Source organism: Urocitellus parryii, chromosome 13 (assembly GCF_045843805.1).
Source record: "Urocitellus parryii isolate mUroPar1 chromosome 13, mUroPar1.hap1, whole genome shotgun sequence".
NCBI lineage: Eukaryota > Metazoa > Chordata > Mammalia > Rodentia > Sciuridae > Urocitellus > Urocitellus parryii.
Genome location: NC_135543.1, coordinates 71,488,093 through 71,496,708, shown reverse-complemented (window position 1 = coordinate 71,496,708; position 8,616 = coordinate 71,488,093). Strand labels below are relative to the sequence as shown.

Below are 8,616 nucleotides of genomic sequence, written 5' to 3'. Positions count from 1 at the left end.
TAGGGCACTCACAGGAGTCACTCGAGGATCTGGAACAGGGGGTTGTAAAAGCTGGCAGTTGAATGTCCATACAAATCTTGAAAATACCTCTCTTGGTGTCCTCAGTCTTGAAGGGAGACATGATAGGTTAGATAAATTTAGGGCTAATAAACCTTGTATTCCACTTCTGGAGTGATTAACTAGCCTTTGTACAGAACTGAATGGGGACCTGGACAAAATTTAAGATAATAAAATGCAAATTGAAAGCAGAGATGCCAAGCTTTATCCTGCTTGTTAGTTACTCTTTGGACATTGAAAGGCCTGAGTGAAGAGTCAGTGCTTTTAGCAAAAACGGCTTCTTTTAATTCTCTAATTACCCCCACATGCGTATGAATGCATGAATTCATTTCTCCTGGGTAAATTCTAGGAGTAGGATGGTGAATAATATGGTAGTTCCATGCTTACATTATTAGAGAAATTGCTGAACTGTTTTCCAAGGTAGTTGTACCATTTTAATCTAGCAGCAGAGTACGGGAGTTCTAGTTCCTCTGCATTCTTCCCATGAGTTGGTACTCTCAAGTCTTTTTAATTTGATCTATTTGAATAAGTAACATGTGACATATCTTATTGTGGTATTCATTTTCATTTCTTTATTGACTTAAGTGTGTTTTAATGTGCTTAATGACCATTCATATATTATCTTTTAAAATTTATATGTCTGTTTAGTTGGGTGCAGTGGTATACGCCTGTAATCCTAGCAGCTCATAAGGGTGAGGCAAGAGGATCATGAGTTCAAAGCCAGTCTCAGCAAAAGTAAGTCACTAAGCAACTCAGCAACTCAGCGTGGCCTTGTCTCTAAATAAAATACAAAATATGGCTGGGGATGTGGCTCAGTGGTTGAGTGCCCCTGAGTTTAATCCCTGGTATACAGTCCCCCCCCCCCATTTATGTCTATTTAAATAATTTACCTAATTTTTAATTAGACTTTTTTGTAACTACAAAATGATAAGTTTGCTTTGTACATGTAGATATGAGCTCATTATCAGATATCTGTATTGTGAAATGTTTCTCCCGGTTTCTGGCTTACTTTTACTTTCCTAGGAGTTTTTTGTTTGTTTTGTTTGTTTGTTTGTTTGCATTCTAATCCTAATCTAATACATTTTTACCACTCTCCACAACAAAGTATAAACCTAACCTATATAAAATGCTACAAAGTTACAAAACTCAAAATAAATTTTATAGTACTGTCTACAATAAGAGAGAGAGAGAGAGAGAGAGAGAGAGAGAGAGAGAGAGAGAGAGAGAGAAGCAATGTGCATGTAGCCAAGGTATCCTGCAGGACCACCGAGAGTGGCAGCCAGAACAGGGGGCTCTGTAATAACCTCGCGGAGCTGGCTCTCAACTTGCTCAGCAATTTCAGCGAGTAAAGGGCAGTGGGGTGTGGGAGGACATGGAAAGACAGAACCATTTATAGCAACTCACAGGTGGGGGGAGCCCCCTAGAGGCTGGAAGAGAGCTCAAGCAGGGGTGCAAAAGGCCAGGCCTCATAGGAGCAGCAGCTGGGTCCCCTTTCCTGAGGACCTAGCATAGCAACAGCAAGGGCACAACCGGGTTTGCCAGACTGGCCCAGGTCTTCTGTGAAGAGACGGGGCCACACTGCCACCTGGAAGCTTGCTGGTGCCTGCAGGCTCTGCCACGGAACAGACTTTGGAACAGGCCTGGGTGAGACTTTTAGCCAGAAAACTGCAGGGCCCCTGGATGGGCACAGCCCTGATTCATCAGCACTTCTGCAGCCAGAACCTGCCTGCGAGGAAAGCCTCACTGCTGCCTTTGACGCCTGCCCCAGTGCGGGGTGTGTGTGGGGGGGCTTTCCTGCCGACCCTCCTGTGGCTAGAAAAGTGACACAACTGAGCTGGGTGGAACAGGTATAGATGAGCTTCGAGGCTCTGTGTGTTGGGAGGAGTTGGAACTGGCTTCTTTGGGGGCGGCAGCGGGAGAGCTGGACCACCTGCGCATGGGGACCTGCGTCTCGGAGAGTGTGACCCCCTCCTCATCCATGGGAGTGACCTAGGCCACTGGCGGTGGCTGCAGCATTTTCTGGGGAAGGCTGAATAGCCGGGGAGGGGGGAGGGTGTGGGGGTGGCCTAGGCCAGGGGCCCAGCACAGCGGTAGCAGTGATCTCCTGGTCATTGATTTGTCCTCCTTGCACGCGCTTCAGTGCCTTCTCAGCTCCCCTGGATTCTCCAGCTCCACCTAGGCGTAGCCTTTGAACAGGTAAGGACGCAACTTTTCTACAGGCACGTTGATCATTTTAATTTTCCCATAAGTGGAGGATACCTCCATGATGTGATCCTTGGTCACATTCCCGATGAGCCTTTCAGGATGCACTTTGGTGGGTTTAGGGGAAGGGGCTCCGCCTTTGGTTTGGATTTGGAGCCTGAGCGCCGCCTGCGGTCCCGTCTGCGCCTAGCAGGTCTGGGAGATCCGGAGGGGCCGCGGGACCGGAGCAGCCGGACGTGCTGGAGCTTTGGAGCAGCCTGCTGCGGAGGAGGAGCTGGAGCCCCCCGCCTGAGCCTGTGCGGGCGCTGGACCCCGAGCTGAAGGTGGAGCTGGACCGAGACCTGGTACTGCTGCTTCCACTGCAAGCCCTGCGTCTCTCCCGAGGCTGACCCCCGCCTTGGTCCTTCTGGCTTGACTCCTTGGTAAGTGGTCCCTTGGTCTTTCCAGTTATCCCTAGGAGAAGGAGCCCTAGCGCTGAGCTTTTTCTTATTTTCCTTGACTCTAGCAAGCTCTTCTTTTTCACTCCTGATAAATCCATTCTCCCCTTGAGGTGCTCAAAGCGGCAATGGCGGCCTCACTTATCTAAATTCTCATTTCTAACGTGAGTCTGAGAAATGATCCCTAATAGATTGCAATTTAAACCAAATAGCAGCATCTTCCCCCAGCCACCACCTCCTCCTGCTCTCCTCAGTAGCTCCCTAGTAGTGTCTTTTTAAAATATTTTTTTTCTAATGGATAACATTTTTGTTTGTTTCATTTAAAAAAAAAAGTCACTGCTTACCTCAACCGACTCGTGAGGACTTTTTCCTGTTTCATTTTGTGAACTTCATAGTTGTAGATTAGATTATAGTCCTAGATTCAATTTAGGCCTGTCATGCTTTCGAACTAATTTTTGTGTGTTCTGTCAGGTTCCTGGGGAGGCTGTAACACATGGCCCCTAACAGCAGACACTTACTCCCTGCAGTTCCAGAGGCCCAAAGCCTGGATCAGGGTGTTGCCAGGGCCCTGCTCCCTCAGTCCTCCTGACCCCTCAGCTCCTGGGCTGCAGGAGTCCTCCGACTTGTGGCAGCACAACTACAGGCTTCACTCTCTTCTTTCACGGCTTTCTCTGAGTCTCTCCTCTCTTGTCTGTGTCTCCTCCTCAGCTTGTAAAGACCCTTGTCATTGGATACACTGCCTCCCCCTGACCATCTCATTTGAAAGTCCTGATTTTATTACCTCTGCAAAGACCCTTTATCCCAGCACAAGGTCTCTTTTGCTGGTACTGGAGCCCATGACTTAGATTAGTCTTGGGGGATCACAATCCAACCACTTACATACGTGAAGGGAGAGGAAGTTTGTAGGTCGTTATTTTTATATTTGGATAGTTAGTTATTCTATTGTTGTCTGTTCAAAAACCATTCATTCCCCCATTAAATCATCTCAGAATCTTTTTGGAAAATCAGATGACCATTTGTCTGTGGATCTGTTTCTGAGTTCCCTCTTCAGTTCCACTGGTCTGTCTGCCAACCTCCATGCTAATACCCCACTACCCTGATGACTGTAGCTTTAATTATCCTTTCATCCCTGAGATCAGGTAATATAAATCCTTAGTTCTCCTACAAAATCATTTTGGCTATTCTAGGTCACTTGAATCCCCATATGCATTTTACAATCAGTTCGTTAATTTCTACCAAAAAAAAAAAAAAAAGCCTGGTGGGATTTTGATCAAGATTGTATTAGATTTATAAGCTAATTTTGGTAAAAAAAAGACAGAACATTGAATATATATTTTGTCTCTAGTTAGTGAAATCCGCTTTCTGTTCATAATGTGAGCTGCTTCCCTCTGCTACATTCTTCCACCATGATGTTCTCCCTTAACTCAAGCCCCAAGGAATGGAGCCAGCTGTCTAGCTGTCTTTGGGTTGAGACATCTGAAACTGTGAGCCCTCAACTAAAGATTTTCCTCCTCTAAAGTTGCTCTTGTCAGGTCTTTCAGTCACCACAGTGAAAAAAGCTGACTAAAACAGGAAGTTAATCAGCACAGCTTTGGGTTTGCACATTCCTGACTTAAATCCCATGGCTGGCCAGCAGGCATAGCATGCCCTGTTCATGTGAAAATTCTCTGGACATTAATTCCAATCAATCCAGAAGCAGTTAGCACTTCTCCTTCTGCTCTGACCTCTAATCCCAAAGCTTTCTGTGATTTGCATTATCCCACCTCCTAATCTACAGCCAATGGAGGTTCAAGGTGAACTATATGTTTTCCTTCCCAAAAGTTGCATAATAAACACACACTTGGCTCTTTGGTCTAGTGGACATTGTTGAAATTGCAATACGGCCTTGCTGATGTGGACCTTGTCCCAGGATCTGGCCCTTTTTCTTGATAGCCTCTGTAATGGCTCTCTAATGGCCCTTTTCCTTAATATATCCTTTATCTCAGGAATTTTAGTTTAACAGTAACTATTGACAAATCTTTTTTCCCCTGCATGAAATTAATGATATGAAGATTGAATAAAATTAACCAATAGGCTGTTGATGTAGGGTGAGGGCTCAGTTGTAGAATATTCTGGCTGCAGATAGGGCAGGATAGTGTCCAAGTCTGTGTTCAGGGGAGGGCAAGGAAGGGCTGCATCCTGGCGGGTTGTGTAACCCCAGGTGGGTGCTTCTCGGAGAACAGGGTCTCCAGGCAGTAGAAAGGTGCTAGAAGCTGAGAGGTAGGGAGAGTTTCCTCATGTCCACTGGTTAGCATGAGAAGGAGCTGGTCAGTGGGTTGATGGGACATGAGTCAAGTGAGTTTGAGAGGATGAGCGGACTTGGTTCTTCACACAGAAGCTGGAAGACCAGGTCCCTGTGGATCCTGGGGGTCCCCAGAAAAGAGATGTCTCCCACGTAGAGGGGCTGTGGGTAGACTTTCTGTCAATCATCCCCTCTCAGCCTATGGTGATGAATCCTGGCTATGGGTGCCCTCTATGGGGACTTGCCAATGACATTGCCTAATTAAAGCCAAGAAACTTTCACAGAGTTGGCATGTGGCTTCAGAAGGTACTTATCAAGGACCTGTAGACTTAAGGTGCTAGTATCACAATGCAGGGTCAGGGAGTAAGGAGGACGTGGTGGTACCCACAGTCTTGATCCTTGCCTAGCACTTCATCTACAAGTTGGCTGGTAAAACCAATAGCAAACTAATCACACCCACAAGAATCAGACATTGCTGAGGAGATGTCTGAATTATACAGATTTGTAACCCACCAGGAACAATGCACCTGGCCCTGAGATGGAGATGTCCCAAGGCATATCACAAGAGCCATGGGGGCCAGGAGCATGGCGTTGGCCTTAACACAGACACACAGAGCCACGAGACGGAATAGAGAAACCAGAAACAAACCCATGTATCTATAGCCAACTGCTTCTCAACAAAGGTGCCAAACACATACCTTGGAGAAAGGACAGTCGCTTCGACAAACAGTGCTAAAAAAAAAACTGGATAATCACATGCAGAAGATTGAAGTTTGGCCTCTATTTCTTACCCTGTACAAAAATAAATTAAAAATTCATCAAAGACTTTATGTAAGACCTAAAACTCTGAAAGTGCTAGGGGAAAATGTTGCGGAAACTCTGAAATTTTGCCACAGTCAGCAATTTCCTGGTTAGGACCTCAAAAGCAACAACAACAACACAATAAAAAAGTCGAAAACAATGACAAATGGGAGTACTTTACACTGAGAAACTACAAGCAAAGGCGGCAATCAACAGAGTGAAGACCACCATCAGAGAGGGAGAAAATCTTTGCCAGCGAATGACATTCAGAATATATAAAGAACTACAAATATATAAATATAAATATATAAAGAAATACAAATGGCCAATAAATATATGAGGAAATAAATGCTTAGTATCTTTCACCATCAGGAAAATGCAAATCAAAATTATGAGATTTCATTTTATCCAGGTTAGAATATTATAACAAAATTAACAAATACTGACTAAAATATGGAGAAAAAGTAACCTTATATACCTTTTGTGGGAATGTAATTTATATACCCACTTTGGAAACAGCTTGGAGGCTTGCTAAAAACTTGAAAATAGAACTTTCATATGACTCAGCTATCCCCAAATTGAGTATTTATCTAAAGGAAATTAAGTCAGTATATAAAGATATCTGGATATCTATGATTATTGTGGCACTGTTCACAATAGCTAAGATATAGAATCAACCTAGATGTCCATCATCAGGGAAATGGATTAAAAACTGGTTACATATATGTGTGTGTGTATGTGCAGGTACATATGTATACATGTACACATGTATAGGTGTATGTGTATGTATAATTGTATATACATACATATTTTATATAGTGTATGTATGCATATAATATATACATATGATAGACTATTATTTAATCATAAAGAAGAATTAAATTCTGTCTTTTGCAGCAAAATGGATGGAACTGGGGATACTGTGTTAAACAAAATGACACAGAAAGACAAAAAGACAAGTCTTGCATGTTTTTTCTCAAATGTGGAAATTTAAAAAAAAGTATTGAAAGTAGAAAAGGGATTTCTAGGGATTGGAAAAGATGCTGGGGGAGGTGGTTTGAGGGCAATGTACGCATGTGTGAAAATACCACAGTGATTCCATTTATTTGTACAATTATTATGTGATAATAATTATAGTAAAAATAAATATTTAAAATCTGGCTCCTCCAAAAATAATAAAATAAAATCTCAGCTCAGGGAGGAGCTAAAGCATCATTTCTACAGTATGCACCTTGTGAATTATATTAATGGACAAAGAGCAACAGACCACGTCTCTAGAGTCCAGATACCCAAGAGCACTCTCATGAGCTTGTTGTTAACACCTTAACACAAAAGTCCCTCAAGCCAATGACAGCTGTGCAAGGTCTCCCCCTGCCCTTTGGGAGATGTTGAGTGTCACCCACACCCAGTGAGGGCCAGCACTTCACAGGTGCCCTTGATGTATTTGATGACAGAGGGGACCCAAAAGAGAAGCTGCTGCTTCACAAAGGGGACAGGTGTGTGTGTGTGTGTGTGTGTGTGTGTGTGTGTGTGTGTGTGAAATGTCCCTCCCTGGAAAGAAAAAGGGAACACTTCAATGAGGGTGAAATCTCTGGTTCCATTCCAAAATCCAGTACAGAGAAAATGTCCCTCAGATGTATTTTCTGTCAAGTGCCACCACTGAGCCTCACCTTCTGGGGGAGCTGCTGTTGCAGCATTGCTGACTGTACCAGGGGTCACCTCTACCCTCCTGTTTGCTCTTACTGTCTTTTAAAACCACGGTGAGCAGATGACCCCAGGGGTTCACTTAGCTACCTCCCTTCTGCTCTTCTTGAGGTTTCCACCTGCACATGTTCCTCTAGGGTCAAAGTTTGGGATTTGCTAACAATATTGTACATTGCATTCTGGTGGATATTTCACATTCTATTTTATGAACAAACTAGAGAGACAAACAGAGCCAAGAGCTCTTTGGAGTTCACAAAATTAATCAAGTGCTTATATGCCCTAATTTACATACAGGTTAAGTATCTCCAATTTGAAAACAAAAATAGAAAATGATCCAAAATATGATATTTTGTGAACATTATAGTATCCTCAAAAAATTTTAGATTTTGGAACTTTTTAACTATCAGATTTTTGAATTAGGGATGTTCAACTGGTAAAATCTGTGGAAATATTCCACAATCTGAAAATTCTGAAATCTGAAACAATACTTGTCCAGAGCATTTCTAATAACAGTTATTCCACTGTTTTTTGCCAAAAACAATTATTTTCTCACATTAATGTCTGTGCCATTTATTACCTGTTCTTACTGAATTAAAAGCTAAAAGTCAATTTGTATCAAGCAGATTAATGAGATTTTTAAAATACAAATTTGATTTTATTTTACTAGTTTTATTCTTTTTTTCATTTATAATCATAGGCATACGACAGAGATTCAGAAAATAATTCCTGTTGTAAAAGGCTGGATTCTACATGATGATTATAGGATAGGAGGCCCGGGCCAAGTGTGAATGGGCTGTGTCCCATATTTTCTCCTAAGGATGAGGCTCAGGCACGACAGTCCCCAGGCTGCGAGGACCCTGTCGTGTGCTCAAGTTGAAGTGCTCACACCCTGCTGTCCTGGGACGGCAGGGGTCTTGTTGTATACAGTAGGCATCAAACCTACAAGCAGACTCACATTTTTGTGGGGGCTTGGGGTTCTGGAGATGGAACCCAGGGGGGTGCCACATCCCCAGTCTATTTATTTTTAATTTTTTTATTAGTGTCTCGGGAGGTTGCCTCCAGTCTCTAAGTTGCTGAGGCTGGCCTCGAACTTGCCATCCTCCTGCCTCAGATTCCTGACTGGCCAGGATTATA

At 43.4% G+C, this 8,616-nt stretch overlaps 1 pseudogene; it reads right to left on the bottom strand.

Moving 5' to 3' along the window:
* Positions 1–2,029: 2,029 nt before the first annotated feature.
* LOC113199016 (uncharacterized) lies at positions 2,030–2,797 on the bottom strand (annotated as a pseudogene).
* Positions 2,798–8,616: the final 5,819 nt, after the last annotated feature.